General features: G+C 38.2%; 1 long non-coding RNA gene across 2 annotated transcripts; it reads right to left on the bottom strand.

Moving 5' to 3' along the window:
* Positions 1–352: 352 nt before the first annotated feature.
* Positions 353–16,460, bottom strand: LOC147757942 (uncharacterized). 2 transcript variants are annotated; one of them, XR_015321952.1, is made up of 3 exons: positions 16,187–16,460; positions 1,582–3,154; positions 353–470 (listed from the first exon to the last, which is right to left on the bottom strand). It is a non-coding gene; the product is annotated as an uncharacterized LOC147757942 (long non-coding RNA). The 2 variants fall into 2 exon arrangements; XR_015321953.1 differs by having other exon boundaries at positions 3,081–3,154.
* Positions 16,461–16,601: the final 141 nt, after the last annotated feature.

The raw sequence follows: 16,601 nt of genomic DNA, 5'->3' as shown, positions 1-16,601 counted from the left end.
AAACTTCCTTTCTATTTTGGCGCATCTACGTATTTTGTAACATTTCTCACCTAAAGGTAAATAAGGCCGGCAAACCATTGCGATAAGTTGTAGTTGTGGAAAGTGCCATTGCCTCGATTCAATCAACTCTAGTGTAGAAGAAATTTATACCGGCCGTCGAAAAGTTTTATAACGTTGTGAACGGCTGATCACAACCGTCCTTGTACCGCGGTTGCACATCAACTTTATTATGTTGCAATACCAGTGTTACATATATACTTCGTATATTGATGCGTAAAATACGTCTAACGGAGAAAGTTTCGCAGATATACATTTCAAGTTACACATATTTTGCAAATAAAGGACACCCAGACAAGATTGAAACATCCATGTATATTGCTATTTGACAAAAATCACAGTACTGCGGCCGGCTGTTGCCACAATAACGCATCGAGGGTTCCTGAAAATCTCGATCCTTAATTGTACCCCTTCTGAAAATCGAACGAAACAAGGCATTATTGTCAACCGAAACTCATGCGTCACAGTCAGTCAAATATTTAGTGTTACCAAAAAAGCAGAAGGTCTAAGCCAAAGCAGCACAAACTGGTACAAAAAAGGGTAATTTGGGGTATTTTCAGATTATATCAATATTAAATGTTCTATTGAAAAAAATGAGCTAGATAAATAAAATTAAAATCATCTAATCAAACTAGAGGACTCAAATCCGAATTTTCAGGTAATTGTAAAGTATGGTATAAGATAGCAGCGTTGTGTATGTTTGCTTTACAATTTTTAGAACTAAAGAGCTTGAACTCCTGTTTCCTTGGCTTGAATAGTTGAGAAAGTTTTAATGATTGGCGTATCCACCACCACAATTTTTCTCGTCATGCCGCTGATTGAAAATAGCTATTAACTTAATAACGAATACGAGAAACATCACTTTATAGACGCAGTACGGTGGCGGATTCTGCAAAAAGGCCTTAAAGCTAATCCGCAACTAAGTAAGTTCTGGCAATGCGTTCATCATGGAGCTCAGTGAATCGAGCATTTTTTTTCCCAATGGTACCATGCAGCGCCCATCTTTGTATAACCGTGAATCGTGAACGATAAAAATTCATTAAAAAAGCACTTCACAAATGACGCTCAAGTGAATATGGTATTGCATGAGGTGAAATATTAAAAAAGTAAACATATTTATTTGGTCTGTTAAAAAAAACGTTCGAGGAAAATCTGCTTTCTTTTGATGCTTTTTTAAGCTACACTATTTGTTGACATCAAATACCCGAAATAGTGACCCTTAACCACGATGCACTTTTGACACTGATGAAACAGAAATGATGTTTGTTTTTTAAAAATGAGAATATTTCCAAATGGAGAAATACTTTTGAAAACTCGAAAAATGAAAAAACAAAAAGAAAATTTGAATTAACTAAAATAAGCAACCTTAAAAAATGCAGTTACAAAAAGTTAATTTTCTGGTGATTCAGGATACCCAATCCTGGAACGTACGAAAGAGAGAGAGAGAGAGAGAGAGAGAGAGATAAAACTAAAAGTAAAACGTTTTCTTTTTTGGATAGGATCGATATTTAGATGCAGTCTTACCTTTCGGTTGATGAATAATTCATGTGTAGACTGACAGTCATATAACGCCGTCATAACGTGCAAAAACCGGTTAAATTTAAAAAAAAAAAAGCTAAAGCATATAAAGCGGTACGAATGATATATGTTGGAGTTTATGTAAAATTTAAGAAAACCTCTCGACTATATAGCACTTGGACTTTCGTTAGCGCGCCATATTTACAATTTGTGATTACAACTGAATGATCGCAATTTGTACGATATTTCCTTTGGCTAAATATATTTATATTCAACTTGAGAAGCCAAACTCTTTAAATACTGAAAATGCTCCGACCTTTCGTTATTTTGCCTGCGTCACGAACGGATTTAGGTACTGCAGTAATTCTAGCTGCATTGCGGAAACTGAGACAATAATAGTCAGTGTTGACTAAGGGCTCAACCTCGTTATCTGAGATTAAATACTTTGTCTTGTGTCGCTTTTTGACGTTGACAACATGTTGTCCTGCCTTCGTAACGTTTTAAGCAGTCGTAATGGTAAAAAGCAAACGAAAGTATTATAGTAGTATTATAGGTAAGTTTAGGTTTAAGTTATACATAATTGAACGACATTATTACGATGGGTTGAATTAACTGCTTTATTTTGCCTCACTGCCTACCTTGGGTTCGCCCATTTTCTTTCTTTCTTCTTTGTTATTTTTACAGCTGCTGATGCTCTTCCGCCCTTTTTTCTATTTGTAATCCTAGATTTAATTGAATATTTCGTCGCATTTCAGTGCAATTTATATTTTGTGCCCGATATTATGACACCCCTTAATTTAATAGTTATCTCGTAGCGAAAATGTCGAAATAAGTGCCTTTCTTCATCGTGAGAAAAATGTCAAAATATCGAATTTTTCTATCGGAAATTCTGAACGACCTCTTGCGAATTTTGTTAGCCATAATAGCAGTAGATCGAGAATATCCTTCGACGCATCGCTTAACGAAGCAATACGATCTTCTACACGATTTAACGATCTTCCAGCAAAAGGCTCAACATAGCAAGTTCAGCTCTTATAGCAAATCTACAATTAAAGCTATCATACGCAATCAAAATTAAAGGTTTCCTTAATTAACGTTATCGCATTATCAACAATGATTAATTTCTACGAAAGATTGAACGTAAGATTTCGGACACTTATAAATTATATCTTTATTTTTCTTTTTTGGCGGCGCCATAATCTATGTAGACTAAGAATGGAACTAAATAGATTTCCTGATGGATGGTATGATTCCACACGATTCTATCAACTTACGGTAGTAAAATGTTTGAGAGGTTGTAGACATTGACAAAGTTGCCCCTTTACTTTAGCTGACGTATGCCAAACGCTGAAAAATTCCCTTTTGGAAACCGCAGCTCACCGCTGAAGCAAGGAAGACTTACAAGTGAGTACGGTCCACGCAAGCGTGCAGGATTCAGGAGATCGAAGAAACTCTCGATCGGCAACGATTTAGAAGCATTTAGTTTAAATAGTGCGTATCCGTACCTTGGGAGGAGACAAACATGAGTTCCAGTAGAAAAGGTCGTTTGGACGTGCACCCAGGGACGATTTATTGATGCCTGAAAAATTTAACAGGTAAAAGCAAATGAATTACTCGTCGGCATTGGCTAACCAGATCCTCTACGTAAATTTGAACGCATAATGGAGCCTTTAATTCGAAACGTTTTTTCCTTTTAGACGGCCATCCCGATGACGCGAACTCTTTTCAGCAAAATGCGGCCTTCTTCACAAGTCAAGTCGATTCGATTACACGGAAGAATAAACAATGTAAAATACTAATAAGGTCATTGACAACTTTCTTTAAGATTAAGATCACTATAATGTAACAAAGTAATATCATTGTGTGCTAAATTAATTTTAGATCTACTGGATCGGATACAGGTTCGAACCATCTTTGTCTTTACATGAACTAAATATTTGAACGTTTGTTGCGGAGAGCAAAACCGATGACTAGGAAAAATAGTGTTAGCAAACGTACCTCGTCTATTTAAATATGCATAAATATATGATTCGGCGTAAAGCCACAGAAATGAATTTAAAAAAAAAAATAAACGTTTCGATATCCTTCCAGATACGTAGCACTTCGATCACTCTACTAATTTTACTTAAGCGTTACAAATTAAAGTGACTGAATTTCGTAAATCAGCGAAAAAAGAACTTGCAAATAATCTAACATCAACTTTGGGCTACAAATCGTAGAGAATACAATGTACAGCTACAGACATCTAGAATAAGCTAGCAATGCGATAATGTAAAACTCGTGAGTGTCTAGAACGAAGAGTCGATTGACGCCGTTTTTTAGATCGTGACAATAAACTTTAATACGTATTTATTTCCCTGTTTGCCTAACGAATTACTCGTTTACAATATTTCGTCTGCTTCAGGCCAAGTGGTAAATTCGTTGTTTCTGGACAGCACTATTCTCATCATTTCTCCCTAAACTTCAGATTTCAGGAATATCAGAAAGAAAAAAAAGAAAAGAGAAATTATTTGAGCCACCAGCTCTTTATCGATGGTTAATGCGAAGGTAATCGACAATGTCCTATAGACAGTACGCGTAGACTTATCTAATAACTACACTTATTCAAAGCGAACCCGCTCAAATTCAAAAAGTAAAGTGGACTGCGTTCAATAAGAAGCTCTTAATCAATGCAGGCCACTTTTTAATTGTACTCTCGGCTAAAGAGTTCTTGCCACATCTTTACCTTGCTATATATCTATTTGACAGCTTGTTTTCGGAGCCTGGACTGGAGTTAAGCGATGAGTATCTGCTAAGCTCACCTGCTATTGTGACCATCAGTTTTAAGATGCGAGCCCATGCTTTCGTGTTACATCTATTTAATATAACTGTATAATCCTAGAAAATACTCCTTTCGCCCAACTCTGCGCTGTGACGCACCGGCCTTTTGATTCGTCTTTCGCTTTGCATACGGCGGTGTTGCCGTTGGGATAGGTGCATGGCTGCCGCGGCCCAGTCGTCGATTTGACAAAGGAGAGTCTTGTCAAATCGACGACCTCCAGGACCTCCGTTTCTATACGTCATTAGGTTGTACATCGTAAATGCAGTTAGGGGCCATAATTGATGAAATATGTTTCTTTTTCCTCAGAATATCGATTCTAAAAGATGATTAATGAAATTTCTGCAAATATTTGCCATATTATTCAGTTTTATTACGGAGAAGATATAAATATAGCTCGGGCTTCTAAAAAGATGGTCGTTCTATCAGGAGAATCATCATCGAATTTTCAGGTGCGTTATTGGAGGAAGCAGCCTAAACATCATTCCTTCGCTTTCGCTTGGGAAACTTCTATGTCGAAGAGGTTCCTTGTAGTGGTCGACCGGCCATAGAGAAAAGAGCCGACGAATTAGTTCCAAACGTTGAGCGAAGCAGTTTTAACCTTTTGCAAAAAGACCCGATGTTCAGGTGCAACAGGATACGGTATGAAGGAATTTATTTTACCCCAAAAAAAGGTGATACTAGATTTGATGAGGTTGGAAAATTATGAGTTGGTGCCGCGTGACAAAACGAATCTCTGCCGCCAACAACAGCTACTAAAGATTACAACAAGCCATTGAAAAAAAATTCAACCGGAACTATTGAATGAGAAAGACATCGTCTTTACCACGACAAGGCCAAACCAGGTACAGCTTTCGCTACCCAGGAAAAAATGCAAGATCCCGGATGGTAAATCTTAGCGCATTCACCGCTGATTTTGAATTATGAGACCGTTATCTATTTCGATCATTGTAAAGCCCTCTTAACAGCATTAGTTTCGTTCCAATGGACAGATGCTTAGAACCGATAGAAGTTTTATAGTTTAAACAAACGATAGAAAGTCATCGATCAAAGTCACGAATATTCCCTTTACTTATATTACTTCAAAAAAAAAAAAAGATATTTTAGATCGGTCAATACCTTCAACTCCATCCGCAATCAAGTGACCTAACGTAAGTATACCCTTTATTGATAACAGTATGAATGCATTTTTTTTCCATCGTTGAACAATTTGACTCAGGGAGGGTTTTGTATGCTTGCGACTTCTAATTTTCCTTCTCCATTTTTTCTTCTGCTTCTTTTATCATTTCAATTTTGAATAACCCTCATTTCATTCTTCATTTATCATCATTCGCTAGGATCATGTATTTAGCCGCGGCTAACTTCTGCTTTCGACGGTAGTGCTGCTTGAATTGCCCACAGCGATCTCGTTGGTCGTGAAGAAGATTTACAAAAAAGGGAAGTCTTTTTTGGTAGGACCTACCAGCGTCAGGCGTCAAATTTTACTCAGGTTTGAAAGCATCTTGTAAAATTACTGTAGTTACTCCTCATCTGATTACTGAGAAGAGAATCACTTTATAATAGTACTATAATTATAAAATAAATATCAAAATAATTAATAGAGTTATTGAACTTGATAGGTATTTCGTATTAACAGTGCCACTAGAATTGTTTTTTTTTTTGTTTCTATTTCATTTTGGTTGTTATAGTAATATTGCATATTGTATTATTTTTGCCTTAGACAAGATTAAATAATCCATTTCAGGTTTCATTATAAATGGTAGCATGATCTGTATGATTCGATTCGAATTTTTCATAGATATTTTTTTTAATAATCAGTCTTTCAATCAATTTTTTAATAATCTCTCACTTTATCTAATTTTTAATATAAATAAATAAATAAATAAAATGAAACGTTACAAAGTTCACTATCTTCTCGCATTTATTAGACAATATTAGAAAAACGCCCATAAAACCTAACCCTATATATATATGTAGTCGATAGTATGACCTAATAAAAATGAGGCAATATTTAGCCGACTACTTTTCGCGTGAAGCTAACCGAAGTGAACGATGAATTTGATACGGGTGTATGTGTTTTAATACTCGGAGCAGAAGGTCCGTCCGCTGAACGTATTTCCGTGAATGAACCTCTAGGCAGTTAAAGGCTGCGATTATCAATTGGTGAACCATAGGCCAAGGGTAAGATCTGCGGAATACGAGATCTATCTAGCAAGTGTGACTTACGTTCTGCAATTCAGATCTTGCACTAAATATGCAATGGACATTTATTTACTAGCTGAAGATATCCACTGCCAGAGATGTCATCGTCAGATAACGTTGGAACAACTACAATAAGAGACTTTCTTCGTTTCCAATGAAAACTTTCCATTCTATACGATTAAGCTTTAATTAAGATACACTTATTGTGAGCCAAAAAAATAGCTCAGGCCTAAGGAAAGCCCGCATGGTCAATACGAACGTCGGTGCTGATGCCAACAGGTACTGTAAACTTTCGACCTATTAGTAACTAATGTAAGTTTGGAAATGAAGCTGCAAACATTCAAATCTTTCGTGGCTATTTTGCGTAGCAGACTGTTTATTTATGGATAGATAATTATGAAGTTAGTTTACTCGTTTGTTACTCTTGGCAATCAAGCTGTCGTCAAATCAAAATGGATCAGATGTTAATTTTAAGTTATCGTTCGAGATGTACGCCAGCATTGTCCAGGGGGGGACAGGACTGTGTCAGTTCAGTGATAAAGCTGTGGCCTGTATGGATTAGATCGATTAAAAAATTAATTTCCCATTCTTAAATTTGCGGTCAAGATTATTTTTGGGCAAACAATGTAAAACAACGTCACCAGTCTATAGACGCCTTGTAATAAGATTTTTTTGTAAGCCAAGCTGCTCGATTGGATCCTGTGCCATTCACAATATTTTGCATTAGCGATTTTATCCGAAGCTCATAATAAAGTTTTACCTAACACAGAGATAAAACGACTGTTTTCTTTTAAAAATATTTCCTCTTGAAATCCAGAGAACGACTTCAAAACACTCACCGAATGATCATCCGGAGTTGTTACCAATTAAGGGATGGTATTCATTGCCGGTTAAAACGTAAATAGTACACTCTGCCCTATATCGAGCTTTTCGAATTCCGTGTTCCGAAACGAAGCTGCGCATAACAAAAAAATGGAAAGCTTCGAAAAGGACGGAATAATGCCAAAACGTTAAATCGATCAAACGTCTCTGCAAGTTCCCACCCGCAGCACTTACTTAAACTCGGTAAAGTTTTGGTTTAGTGTGTAAGCACGGAAAATGCTATTAAGGTAGAAATCGGCACACTTTAATGTGGAGATCGTCATGTTGTTAACAGCAAATAATCTTAATAAACAATTTACACAGTAGACGATTTCATTTTTACTCATCGACGATCCATAAAACCTAAAGTCATCCATCCGCATGCAGTCTATATATGCTACTATTTTAATATCTAAGATAGAAACATAAAGCAGAAGTTCTATGTAAGGTTCCTGAAGGACCTTACATGAGTAGGCTTTTGATGTGCTAAGTTTATCCCACCCTTATTTTAAAAATGTCTTTTTAATGCGCCTAGAAAGCTACCTCAGAGCTCGGATACTTGTAATATAATTTTATAGTAAAGTTTACGAAATAAAATAATGTCTCGAACTGAGCAAAATCAAAATGTATGTTTTCATTTACATAAATAGCTTAGTGTTGCACTATCCAACTAATTGTATTGAAATGGGCTTACTTTCCTAAACTAATGTTGTTTTTTGCCTTAAGGTTTCCTCTAAATTAGAAAGACTTGTAAATGGTCTACTGAGAGTGCCCTAAATGAAGCACTTTACGAATCGAGAGGAGCTTATCTGCGTCTGACCTCGTATATATATATATATATATATATACATATATATATAAAATAAAATTTTCGGGTAGCACAACTTTATACGACCCACTGAAAATAAAAAAATACTTTCCGGTCAGGAGTTATGTTTTCAGGGGAATTCCCAGGTCATATTCCCTATAGGTCCTTCCACCGAAATAAGCATATTACAATATAATAGGACCACATCTTTCGTGGCGATCTGGGCAGAAAAATCTGAATCACCATAATGGTTGAGGAACAGCGTATCTTTATATTTATCAATTGCTTGAAATTCTAATTAGGGTTTCGAAAGGGGGTAGGAAGGTCCAATGCGTTCTATCATGTATTCTGAGACCAACGTACCACTGTTTCTTCATGCTGCAAACTGGAAGGACCGTTATTTGACAAGATTCAGAGTAATCAGAGTAGAATGCTTTCGTACGTCGATACAGCGACTATTGTGGCTGACGAGTCTACGAAAACAATGCACGTGAAGCACTCGTTAGCTTTTCTTAAGTGACGTACAGCTAAATCAGCCGGCGGCACCCTGTCTTTCTTTTCAGCCAGGGAGTTGAAAAAAGCTCTTCATATCTTTTCACAATGAATAAAAGAGTCGGACGAACATAACTCTGTCACTGCCGAACACTTTCCTCGAACTTAAAACCATCTCTGGCTGCTACGTTAGATGGCTATACAATGATAAATAGTAAATTCGATTACACAGCCCACAGTACAGGAGTTTTTTTGCAAAATGATAGGCACTGGCTCTTTGTACGTCGGTTTTTAAAACGTTGTTTTTTTTTTTATAGAGAAGCAGTATGTATTTGTTCGAAGTAGCCAAATACACGAGGGGTCTTTGTTGCTTAATGTAGTGAGCGTGCCTTTCACCAGTGCCTTTTGGCGTTTGAAGGAGCGATATATTTTCCCGTAAACCTACTAACGGAAATTGCCAATCGGGGCCTTTCGATTGTTTATCACTGTTTAGACTACTTCTACGATTGCACTTTATCTGGAAGATAAGTAGAAGTCATTCTCAATGCTTTGTGAGGCATAAGCAAATTTGATAGCTGGGGTAAGTTGCAACCTGCTGCTTCGCGGTACGGACCCTTTGCGTACAAACAAGAACTCTAGAGACCTCCTGCTTACATAGGATTACTCCTCCAACTCAGAAGACATCAAAGCCTAGTGTCTGCTCTGACGCAGAAAAAAATTAAAATAGAATAATTCATGTTGCTAAAGCGGACGCAAGTTACTCTCTTAGTGGGTCAGGCAGGGATGAGTAGCTGCACAGCGATAAATCTTACTCTGTCATTCTTTATGGTGCGGAAAGGATGCATACTACAGGAGAAAAATAGCCCAGCTAGGAAGCTAGGGAACGACTGCCAGCTGACCCGTTTTCTGGAAAATCGAATGACAAAAGCAGAAAATGAATTGCCCACAAAAGATGCTTCACCGAATTTTGACTTCGATGTTAACCGAACACCATATCGTTTAAGTACAGTGGCGCGTGATTGGACCGGCTTTCTTCTGACCTCATAAGAATTTCAGTATTAGATATTTTCTAAAGCTTTCAAAAAAAATCCTATGGTGGATTCATCGATGTGCTAGGATATCACCAACTGCCAGGAGCTCACCGATTAGATGCAGAGAGGACGAGACGTAATTACAGTAATGATGTCCTAATGAGGTTTCAAATTTAAGCTTTAAATAGGCTCTTTTCGGAAAACTTGTAAACTCAACGTACAAGATGCCGTTAGCGAGTTCTCTACGACTCTACTAAGAAAAGCTGAGAGCGAAACGAGCATTTCATCTGAAGGGTGACTGCATTCAAAGCACATAGAGGTTTTGGCTGACTAGGGCTTTTTTTGGGCATCAGAAGACTTCGGCAATGTCTTGCTCTGATGTCTTATGCGGAGATAGCAATAGTAAACTGACCCAATACAAAACTAGAATTCAATACCTTTTGAATTGGAATCAACTGTTTTAGATCTGTGACAAATTTTACTAGTGTCTGCATAAAAAAGCGTAATAATAGAAAACGTATGCATCCTGTAATTCGACTGCAGTGCACCTGTCTCAGCAAGACCTTACCGAAAATATCTTGTTTAGCTAACACGTTGTAGCAAGGCAAGTTATCTCTTAACGAAATGTTAATTGAGAGCTCGCAAGTCGCATCAACTTATCTGACGTTGCTGGCCATTAATAAGCATAAAGAGTGTGCAGAACGATGTTGGTTAGGCAGCAGTGACTGATAGAAGTACTTTCGTAGTACTAATTTTTTTTTTATTAGTAATTCTTAATTTTTAATATCTGCTTGACAGGCAGGATGTTAACGATCCGCGATACACTTTTAAATTCTTACGGGAAAAAACGGAGAACAGTGTCTACTGCTTACAAGCGAAGAAAGAAGGACCCGGTTATTGTTTGTTCTGACATGATGAACGCCCTCCTGGCAGACTGCCATACGTATGATCTAATAAGACAAGTTGCTATCTTGAAGTCACGTCTGAAAATGATTGTACTGCAATCAAATCTTTATAACGATGAGGAACCGTCTTTTAATAGGTAATCTTTTTAATCCGTTCAAACAGTAGTTGGCATCTTGGCCTGGACGATACGCGTTCACGAATGGTATAGCTTTCTTATTCAACGAAAATATTTGTCCTTTAGGTGAAACTTTAAACGTAGAGAATAGAATAGAAGGACATCGCTCGGGGCCACGTTTGGTAGAAACGATGGACGGTCAATAAACCTGAATTTTAAGTTATACATTTACACGACGAAGACAATGCACCGTGTGAGACGGTGTATTATCTCCGTCGTGTAAATATCCTCGTGCTTACCCAGTTTCTACCCTCAGCTTGTTCAGTAATAATCCTCCATTGCTGTCTTTGCTTTTTTAAAACAGTCAATTAATACACGTAATAATCTTGAAACAGAGTCGCCGTACCGTTCCAGCTGACGGAATAGTCTTCGCCTGTCTCGAAATTGACCCCGCTTTGCAGTCCACTTTCCGGTTACGCATTAGCTTCATTATTAATGTAATGGTCTATTTAGCTTGAGTTTACAGCCATCAGTAACGTCAAAGCTCCGGTTCATTTCGCTCGAGCCTGAGTGGGCGAATTCGGCACAATTAGCTCGTTTTATCATCAAATCTTCAGCTAATATATGGCAAATATATTTCGTTCAAACTTCTGTTACCGCTCTAGATTTAATGCAGTCATGATTACCTACGTTAGTGCAGCCAGATTCAGGCTTAGCCGCCTGAATGTCTAGGTAATAAAACGGTATGAAGGGTTTCGGTCGTAACTTGTGTCGGCATGTTACCCAGCAGATGTAAAAAATTTAATAATAATAACTTAATATTCAGTGTTTGTCCGTTACTTCAGCATTGCTATGAGAAATAACTCTTTTCTTTAATAATTTTCAACAACGAATGCTATAAAAACAAAACCGACAAAGGAACGTTTTCGTCCGCCCACTTCGATCTGGCGCATCGATGCCAGATGAGCGGAGCTTAAGAGCAATAGAGAACAGGGCATACAAATGGCATCGGAGGAAATCAGGAACGACATGTTCTGACAAAAAGGAACACGTCACCTGGGGCGTCACAAACATTTTTTACGACAGCCCCTTACGAATTTTGTTCAATTGAAGCTCAGTCCGTCTCTGCCGTAGACTTGAAAAATAACATTTGTCAATAGCTGTTGTACATTCGCTGAAACCCACAAAATAGATAACCGTATGAAACAAAATACAACCAATATTTACGAAACCAAATATTAATAGGAAGACAGTAAATAATATATGTCTCTATAAAAGAAATAGGTTGCCTATTCAAACGTTCCAGTAATAAATTTGACTATATTTACTATTTCACGGTAGACAGTCTTAAAGAAAACTCATTTATCAAATCAAGCTGAATCAAAGACGAAGTTTATATATAAGAATAGATATTGGATAATCCCTGCAAGTTATTTTTAAACAATCTCGAGAACCACTGGATAGGGCTGACCCAACTATTGGTGCGGTAACGGGCCATTGACGATGCATACAAGGCTAGAGGATTGTTCCATAGGTGGTCAACATGATGTAATCCTTGTTATTAAAAATTGCTAAGTCGTCTTAATACGTACATGCGCGCATATGCTGCGCCCAGTGACGTAGCTGCGCCTCGCTTCCATATACCAAATTTAAACCGGGTCATACATCCGACAGCGTCTTCGACTCGACCCAAGAAGTGTCTTGTGTATAACCGCCGATGTACTGGTATTTACATGGTAAAACAGGTGAAGATAAATTTTTAGAGGACGTTCAAAAATGTTCAAGGAACGTCCTTTTCTTCATATGCAAATTACAAATACTGATGATAATTCGAAATAAACTAGCCTCGGGAGAGATGCAAGGCCGCTAATTTGTTTTCCCTTTGGCTCTCGAACACTTCGAATGCAAGGTGACTGAACCAACTGATGGAGAAGTCCAATCGCCGACTTGCAACAGTTAAGCGGGGTCCGTTACCGCCTACGGCGTCGTAAACAGCGCTACTAAAAGTGTTGGCATGGGGCCTGCTTGATTGTGGCCCCTTCTAGTTATAAGCACATGCTCCTTAGGGACTTGGCTATTTACGTCTCTAGACACGCTTTCATATTTCTGCTAGTACATTAGCTAATACATGTTACAATCATCTATGTGGCAGGATTAACCCAATGAGAGGGTCAAAATACATCAGTGCATCAATCTGCGCAGCAGATTTATTCTAAATGATGCCATTGTCAAAAGTTCATCATAACCCTTGTCCTTTGTGGATAGCGAGTTCGGAATTATACGAAAGTGGTGTCCTTTAGGTAGATAAGTAAATTATAGCTCAGCAATTTCTCTAAATATTGTTTTTCTCAGCTAAACTGAGCTTGATTGGAGCTATAGAGCGACAATCGTCAGTCACTATGGCTATATTCAACAAATCTTCTTACTTCTAGCTGGACAGCTACTTCATTTAAAGCTGTTTTTACTAAGAAAATATTGTATAAATAGTCTACGCTGTAGCCTTTTTGTCATCTCACGCTCAATGTTCTATAGACCTTTTTGATTACATTTTGAAAAGTATCGAATCTTCCAGGAAATAATACTCCTTTAAAATAACAGCCAAGAAAACGATTGTGAAATAATTTCTTTAGAAAATAATAACAAAATTTCGTGAGTAAAGTTTTAAGATCCGAATATATTTAGTTATTTTTTTGCGCATTGTCAAGATGTCTCGTAGAAGCGCTTAATGTGTAAAATATATTATATGCTATGTAACAAAAAAAAAATAGCATAGTTTAATAAACCGAACAATTAAATTTCCCACCATAGGACATAAATCGAGGTACTGTATTAACCTATGTTCGTTTCCGTTTTCTCAACAATTTCACCGTCTGCAAAATAGACACGGAAAACCAAAGCGGCAACCGCCCTGGACATATCTTATTCTCTAAATGCCAATATTGCTCTAATCAAAAAGGCCAGATGGTCAGCAGATCAAGGACGTGATAGCTCAGTTTCAGCTGTGCCACGAACACCGTTCCTAATTTTACAGTTGTGATGTAATTGAGCGTTTATTAAGGCTTTTCATCATCTCACTCCGGTACAAATGGCAACCATTCGCAAGATGAACGAAGATCGAAGGTAATACTAGGTCAACTCAATACAAACAAATATCGATCAGTTAAATAAGCACTGAACCGTTTACGGACAGCGGTCAGTGGTCGGTGTTTTATATTAGTCGGCAATATTAGTCGTCATAAAATAAAATTTTATTTAGCATGACGGAGAGCAAAAAAATTGTATTGCTGAAGTCGTCTGTAGTTTACGGGTAACGGCATTTTTGCACCTTTTGGCGGGTAAGTTATGAATGCGGTTCAGCCACATTGACCCTACCAGCTGTTCACTAGTCAGCTTATTCATTAAATATGTTCATCCATTGGCATATAATGTTTCTTATTAATTAAATCACTGAGGACAAAATCACGTTCCTTTAAACCAACACGTTAAAGATGAGAGGTCGTCTTGTGCCCGGAAAGTTCTATGACAGACTATTATTTCAACATCCCGATTTTGCAACGAAAAGGAGAGCCCTTCGAAGATGCTTCGGAAAAGCTGAAGATGAAATTGTATCCTGATGCACCCTGTCTGATCGTGACGATAAAACACGCAAGGCCATGTTTTTGCTGCAACATTTCTATGGACAAGCCACAAATCCAAAGGAAGAACAGCGCGACAAAGCATCCAAAAGTTTCGTAATGCATTATATTATAATTTATGATTAAATTGAGGTAATTATCTATTATATAGCATGCCACTGTGTAACGTACTAATAAGGAAATGGGTCTATATGAACTGAAATTTAAACACAGATCTGCCGAAAGGCACTTTGTGCCCGAAATGAAAAACCACTGAGAGATGGGTTGTCCATCAAAATAGATAATACCGACGTTTGATAAATTCGTTTTCATCAAAAGGCAGAATCAGAACGACGTTAGATTCGACGCTGAAAGTTCGAGCCCACCAGGGACTTTGTAGCAGTGGCACTTGATTGAAAGTGATTTAGTTGCTACAATTTATACCTCTGAGATATTAGGTTAGTGAAGCCGTAGGCGTAATAAGGCGGTATTCCAGGCGGTAAGGATGTTTTCCAAACCAGTGCATCATGACTACGTTCAATAAATTGTGCCCATAACAGGTTTACACTAAAGAAGAAAAAGAAGAGAGTCGGCTGATACGAAGTGGTATTCTTTTAAAAGACGTTGAATAATGTTGTTTACGCACAATTAGGCGCAGCAGAACAGCGTCTGTCCGACGCGAGGATAAATGTAGGGCCAGATTCTAGCGGGCAGCCTTTACTTGTTCGAAAATGCTACCCACTAGTTTTCAGTTCCTTTATTATGCATCATTCAAACAGTCCGACCCTCCAGCTAGCAACATTGCAGACTGTTTGGTGAGAGCGAATGGTATCATCATAAGGTTGGCGTCACCTCGGTTGGGCTTCCCACTGCGTTAAACGAGCCATTTTTTAGGCGGCACAAGTTGTTATCGCTTCGCCCACCTTCCAGACCCAACTTTCGGGCGTCGCTTATAATGCTAATAAGTTTAGCTTTGAAAAGTCCTCGCTTGTTTATCATAACCTCCATGTTCCAGCTCCCTTTGGGTAGACGTATGCTTCATTAAGCCCCGAGCTCCGTCTGCCAGAGCATCCATGAAGCCAGAATGGTGTAGCCTCTTCTTATGTGTTCCGATGCAGGACAGAGTGTAATCTTCAAAGCTCTTTAGGCATAGTACGCAAAACTCTGTTAAGAGAACCCATTCACTTTTCCATCTATAGATAGCTCTGAAAGACATTTTGCTACGCGAGGTACAATTGATAGTCGATCCCAGCAGTTCAAGTACATAATTGCAAATGTTCGAAAAAACTCGTATGTTGTACATTGTATTTAAAAGCTGATACATTTTACCAGGTGCTAACAACCGCGCCCCTCTTCAGAGGCCTTTGTGGATAAAATACAGGCTAATGTAGAGCAAATTATAGTAAAAAAAAAAGATCGAAAGATGGTTGAGTTTCGTTCAGCCGCATTATGGCAGATGCGAGGAAACGAAAAAGTACCATACCTAGTCACTTTTCGGAGGGACAAAGTAAATCATGTTTTGTCATGATCTGACTGGATAGATTTAGATGTCTCTCGATGAACTTGCCGATGCGCATCTGCATCGTTTGTTGTACCCTAGTTTGGGGCAGATTCTTTTCGTGATTGATTAATTCATAAATGAAGGCAACAGGCTAAGCTGGCAGTAGACTACTAGCATCGCAGGACTATGTAAGGGGATTAGAGAAAAAAGACTCGTCGTGCTATGAATCGCTCGCTATACTAACTGTTGTCGAAATTGCTTACCGACTAGTTTTGGTTGCGTAACAATAGCTGACACTGCCCAGCACCAGGTAGAGCACTCCGAACGCAGCAGCTCGTTACTTAGGTCCATCGTCACGTCGAACTGTTCTAAAACAGATGATATGAGAATAGCTTTCAGAATTATTAGTACGGTCGAAAGTGCTAGGTCGACGAAAAGACCTTATCAATTAAAAGCAACTTGAACATTCTAGACAATGGTACTACGAAGAGGACCGCTCTCAACCAGCCAAAAAAAATCGCACAAAGTTCTATTTATTTCTAGCCTATTACTCCTCCCGATTCATACCAGCAAGCCTTTTTCATGTGCTCGAGAGTAGTACTCTTCCTTCCCTCCCTCGAAACTAATCCTACAATCAGACGACCTCTCTACGTACGGCAAGATTAGATTCGAGCTACA

The sequence above is a fragment of the Varroa destructor genome, unplaced genomic scaffold (genome assembly GCF_002443255.2).
Source record: "Varroa destructor unplaced genomic scaffold, Vdes_3.0 BEIS01000002.1, whole genome shotgun sequence".
Classification (NCBI taxonomy): Eukaryota; Metazoa; Arthropoda; class Arachnida; order Mesostigmata; family Varroidae; genus Varroa; species Varroa destructor.
The sequence above is the reverse complement of the archived record's forward strand: the minus strand, read 5'-3'. Positions and strand labels throughout refer to the sequence as shown.